Below are 6,002 nucleotides of genomic sequence, written 5' to 3'. Positions count from 1 at the left end.
AACGTGAATTAAAACCTTTCTGGAAAAAAAAATACATTAACTTTTTATGTCCATTTGAAGAACACCACTCATTTACACTTTTCAGCTACTTTAATAAAAATGATATTTACTTTGTACACCCCCTCCAATGTTATGAAGAATGTGTAACAACAGTCTCAAGCTACAACGTTACATTAATTGTAGCGATTGCCTTCTATGGTCTGGATGGAAATAAACCTGTTCAGAAAGTGGATCTATATCTTGATATATAAAATGGACCAAATGATTAAGTTAAATTTAAACCCAAAAGTATTCTTAAACATGCAAACTATGCAGCAGCTAAGGGCATCTGATTGCTTGCTATTGTTTGACAGGTCTTTTAGCTGCGAGTGAATGTAACTGACATCTACAAGTAAATGAATAATTGCACATAAAAAGATGTATCCCTTTTTTACACAAAAGTGAAGCAAATCTTGAAAAATCCTACTAATGCCATGGCTTCAGTGAATAAACTCAGTGAATTACTTGAGTAATGTTTTCATTGTTTAAAAAAATAATGTTTCTTTAAGAAAAGTGCTGCCAAATTAATAACAATCTACATTTTTTTTTTATTATAAACATCAGGTCAGTTGTCACAAGCATCATAACTTTGGAGTTCTTCAAAGAGTTTAACCATTCAAAGAAGAGAACGCTTTAAAATAAAGACTATGCTTCGCAAGAATGGTGAAAGGAGCAAGCACTGAAACTCAGACCACATAAAATTCAGCACGAAGATCCTTAATCTTCCTGTTACTCCGTGGTAATCTGGATTTAGACTGCTAACAGGTGTCTCTCAGTGTTTTTGGGACAGTATACAGATGAATATGGACAATATTGATTGCAACGTTTCTTATTCAATATCTATGCATTTCAAACATGCCTTGAAACAATGGCGTATTACCATAAAGGGTTGAAGAATCTTTTATCACGACAGTTTATATTACTAAGTCCCAAACTGCATTATAGAAAAATAATAATACAGATATGTAGTGTCATAGTTGTTGGAATATACTTTTTAAAAGCTTTTTAAAACATTGTATTTTTGTACAAGATTCTTGTGTGTTATAATTTTTGTACTGTAAAACTCCAATGCCAAAGAACACAATAATGATACTTTTTCAGTCATTAGAATAAAGTCATTTACAGAGATTTTTTTTATCAAGTAAAAATATATATATTTTCCCAGTCTCCTGTTTTTATAGTCATGTGTTTTTTGTGAACTGTGTTTTATAACGCAAACATTGTCTTTTTCATGGCGGCCAAGTGTCTGGGCCAAAAATTGAACACCAGTGAACTTTTTTTTACCTTTTTTGTTATTGGAATAGAAATTGTATTTCCCTGGATTGCTGTTTTAAAATGTTATATATTATTTAGCCAAATTGGTTGCCAATAAATCCATCAGTTCTCAGTAAATGCGAGTCTCCAGCACAGGCTGCAGTAAAATTCATTTATTGGTGGCAGTGGTCTCATATACTTCAGAGGGATGAAGCCAATCAAAATATGTTTTTATTTCACTTTTTTGTTATTCTTTAAATCTCAGTTTGGATCCTTAGATTTTTGGCAAGTATTGTGCAGACCGTCTTTTTTACAGTAAATATTACATTAAAATTAAACAATAAGTTAGTTTCAGTTTGTTGTGATTACATATTCCCCACACACTTAGGGTCAACAATGAATTATTTTATACAATAACGAAAATGGATTTACCATTTTTTGAAGTGACTTAATTCTGGGTTGAGTGTATACCATGCAGCACTGCTACACTACACATCCATCCATAAATATATAATAGTACCATGATAACTTCCGGCAGACATCGCTATACAGGGTCTTGGAGTAGGAGCAGTAATTTACAAATTTGGAGTGATTAAAACTTGGGAGAATTTAAGGGGTAGGATTGGGACATATCACTTGAGGGTAGACACATTGAGACAGGGGTTTTAGCTCCGAAGTGTTAGCTCATGGCAGTCTGTGTTATGCAGTAATAAAAGTGGTATGGTACAGTAAGTACGTACTATTGATTGGAGTGTGCGGTACTCACCATTATATATTCATTAATTACTTTCAAAAGTAGCTTGTATATAATACAAATGTTGGAGCGGAATGTCAGTAGTGTGGCATATAGGGGGTTAAAAGGCATTTCTGGAGGCAGAGTGGCTTAAAGGGGTTAAAGGGCATATCATGGGGCAGAGTGGCATATAGGAGGGTATAAGGCATATCAGGGAGGCAGAGTGGCAAATAGGAGGGTATAAAAAGGAGGGAGGCAAAGTGGCAAGCCTGGGGGCAGATGTGCATAACTAGGGGGCAGATTGGCAAATAAAAGGAAATAAAAACAAAAAACAATATTTTTCTCAATCATAGCTTTTATTAAATATGAAAAAATAGTTTACATAAATTAATAGTCACTAGTAAAACTTTTTTCCAATAGGGTCATCTTGTATTCAGGCATTTTCTTTTTTTCCCCTAAATTAATATTCAGATTTTGGCGGGTCGTCTTATAATCAGGGTCGTCTTATCATCGAGCAAATACGGTATCTGTATTATTATTATTAATATTGTTAAGTAGTAAAGAAAGGTAATGTGAGGATTCCTATCAAATCATTTGTGATGGCTGTATCTCTGGAATGGAAACTTACCCAATAATTTCAAAAATGTGCTAATCAATGAGCTAGCCACAGGAAGCAAGCAGCAGGCCCTGTGTACATCTGTTCAGATGCACACCATAGCTTGCTGGAAACCCAGGCTACTCACAAACAAAAAAGATGAAGGCACTCGTTAGGTGGCCTCCGTAAATGAAACTTGGAACTTTTCATTTGACCTCCTTGGCAGGGAATGTTATTGCTGAGCATTAAAAATAAACAAGGATGAATTGTCCCAAGTTTGTTTTAGAAACCCCGTGCATTGTGGTACTGAGGACATGAGCAAACCCTTGTTTAAAATACTAAAATGTCTACGGCTTGAAGGGTAAACAACATACCAAATTAATAGAAGGCACAGCATTTTGCAAACATTTAAAAATGTAACAAAAAAAAACAAACACTAGGTTGGTTATTCAAGGACCTTTTAAATGGGAATATGTCTGAATTGGAGTTTCAAATAATATAACAAAATACAGATGAGGTAATGCAAAGAATGTAATATTATTGTTTTTAATCTTATCAGAAGATAAGATTTAAGTATTCAAATACTGTGTGTCCCACAAGCAAAGGCGGCCTACAAAGTGCAGACAGAATGTTTTATAAATGTGCAAACTCTGTTCCCCTGAACTCAGAAGAGAAAACAGGCCACATGGGTTGGTCTAATTAACAGAGAGACATGTATGGTTCTTTGTGCTGTGGTTGTCAAAAAATCATGATAAAGCCTGCACCATATAGGGCAGGGTGACATGAAGGTGTGGGGACTAAGTAAGGTGTTTTTGCATAGGACTTAATAGGAGTGGGGTCAATAAAAGGTCAGTATATCTAAAAAAAAAAAAAAATGGTTATATAACTAAAAGTGCTTTTGCGCCTGCGCTAGCGCTTGCCGCCTTTTTCGGGTGTCGCGTGCCGGCTCGCGAGTGTCTCGCGCTGCGCTTAGATAGGCTGCGCCCTGCCTTGCGCTGCGCTAAGGGCGGGAAAGCTATCTATATAAGGAGCGTCCCTGAGGTGTCTTTTTTACTTACCTGGCGTGCCGCCTAGCCGATACTGCACTGTCCTCGAGACTGGTGAGCAGTGGCGAAGCGGTGCGCTGAAGATGGACGAGCTGATGGAGATGCGCCCGCCCACCCTCCCTTGATATTGTTGAAGTTTGTTTTTTGTTTAAAAAAAAAATAAAAAAATAAAAAATAATGTATAATAAATTGTCGTGGCTTTTATTGGGGTATGGTTACCCTATGAACATGGGGTGAACTGCTAATTTGAGTTGGGCCAGCTGTCTTATAGGGCGGTTGGCAAGGTGATATGTCTAAGATGTGCTCTGGGGCTTATGCCAAGAGTTAAGTTTTGGTTAATGTATAGTATCAGTTTATAAAGTTCAAGTTATGAGTGAAGTCTTTGTATGTATTGTTAAACTAAATAAAAGTTCACGGCCTGATTCATCCAAATTTTTGTTGTTGCGTTTTATTATTACAATTTTGGATACAAAGTATGTGTTTTGTGTATGAGTATGGTAACATGTCCCCTACAACTTCATGAGAAACAAGTCTTATGAAGATTAACATGGGTTCTGTATGTGTCCAACCCTGTCTACAAGCCAGGGCCCTAGGAAGAGTGAGGCACTCGAGTCGGGCGCAGCTCCGAGGGGGCGCACAGCCGCCCGATCAGCAGCTGCAGCCTGCAGGATCTCCCTACCCAGCCCAACATTAAGGTAGCACGCGTGAGCACTGTGGGCCGGGCGCCGGCAATAGACGCTGGGCAACAGTATATGACATACCAAGACGTTTTGGACAATGTTATGCTTCCAACTTTGTGGGAACAGTTTGAGGAAGGCCCTTTTCTACTCTAGCATATCTGTACCCCAGCACACAAAACAAGGACCATAAAGATATGGATGAAAAAATCACCACAGACAGACTCTAAAATCGTGTGGAAAGGCTTCCCCGAAGGGTGGAAGCTGCTATAGCTGCAAATGGGAGGATCAGCTATGCATTAATGTCTATGTATTCAGAATGCAATGCCATAAAGGTCCCTGTTGGTGTAATGGCCAGGTGTCCATATAGTGTTCTCATAAGAGAGATAACCCTCTGTGAACACTCATTGCTTACTTAAAATGTGAGTGAAAGTTATAAATCTTTATTTACCCAACATTATTGCACATCATCTGTTTTTCTTTTCTCTCAAATATGGTTACGTCTCTAGGGGGATGAATTACCATGAACAAAAGTTTAATTCTTCAATTTAAAGATTGCTTAAGTACCTTACGTTATTTTGTTTGCAAATTGTGAGGATTGTAATTTGCTGGGGGCGGGCTGGGCAGGGGGGCAATTTCCCCTCAGGCCACTCTGAATCCATGCCGGGCCGCCGGCTGGACGGCCGGCAGACGTACATTCATTGCAGCCGCAAAGTTTAAAACTAAGCGGCTGCAAGCGGGACTGGCCGTAGTGCCGGTAACGTACCTGGCGGGGGCAGTCCGCCCGGGGTGCCACTCACTGAGGGGTGCCGGCACGCCTCCAAAAACGAAGCGCGCAACTGTGGCAACTTGATGTCAAATCCCGGCGCACAACACTGAAGCCACGCCCACCGTCTTCCGTGCTCTCTGTCTGCACCAGAAGGACAGGACACAGAAGAAGAAGAGGAGGAAGAACGAAGAGGAGGAGGAAAAGTGATAGTGACAGAGGAAAGGTAGGAAAATATTCAGGGAGAGTGGATTAGTAAGTGTATGAGAGTGATGGGTGTTGTGCTGTAGTTTATGCTGAATGTTTGTGAATGAGGGTTTCAGATAGCATGGATGTGTAGGTGTGGGGGGATAGCATGGCATCGGGAGGCTGAAATCACATTCCTATCATGCCCAGATTCCAGCATGTACTGACTGCCTAGGCATGATAGGAGTGTGATTGCTGTTATCAATATTTTTTTTTTGTCCAACACTTTTATTAACCCCTTCAATCCCCTATAGACGTACCGGGACGTCCAAAAAAACACCTATTAAGAAACCCCTATGGACGTCCCGGTACGTCCAGCCCTTCGTGCAGCGTCAAGGGACACATCACTGCCCTCCGATGAGGCACAGAGACGCTGCGATCTCTATGCAGGTCTGTGCAGGGGGATCGCGGGTAGGGGAGTGAGAAATCATGTCTCTCACCCACCCCTCCCGTCCTGAAAGAGAAAAGCTGGGGGAAAAAATAAATAATTCATTCAAAAAATAATATTAAATAAATCATTAAAATAATAATATAAATAATACAAAAAAAATTATAATGTGAGCTGTGATGTCATTGTGACATCACTGGCATGTTCAGGAGGTCCCTAGGAGGACCTCTAACCATTTCTGTGTAAAAATAATATATA

The sequence above is a fragment of the Sceloporus occidentalis genome, unplaced genomic scaffold, assembly GCF_023333645.1.
Source record: "Sceloporus occidentalis isolate IW3139 unplaced genomic scaffold, rSceOcc1.0.p SCAF_56, whole genome shotgun sequence".
In the NCBI taxonomy this organism is placed as follows: Eukaryota; Metazoa; Chordata; class Lepidosauria; order Squamata; family Phrynosomatidae; genus Sceloporus; species Sceloporus occidentalis.
Note: the sequence above shows the minus strand (reverse complement) of the source record.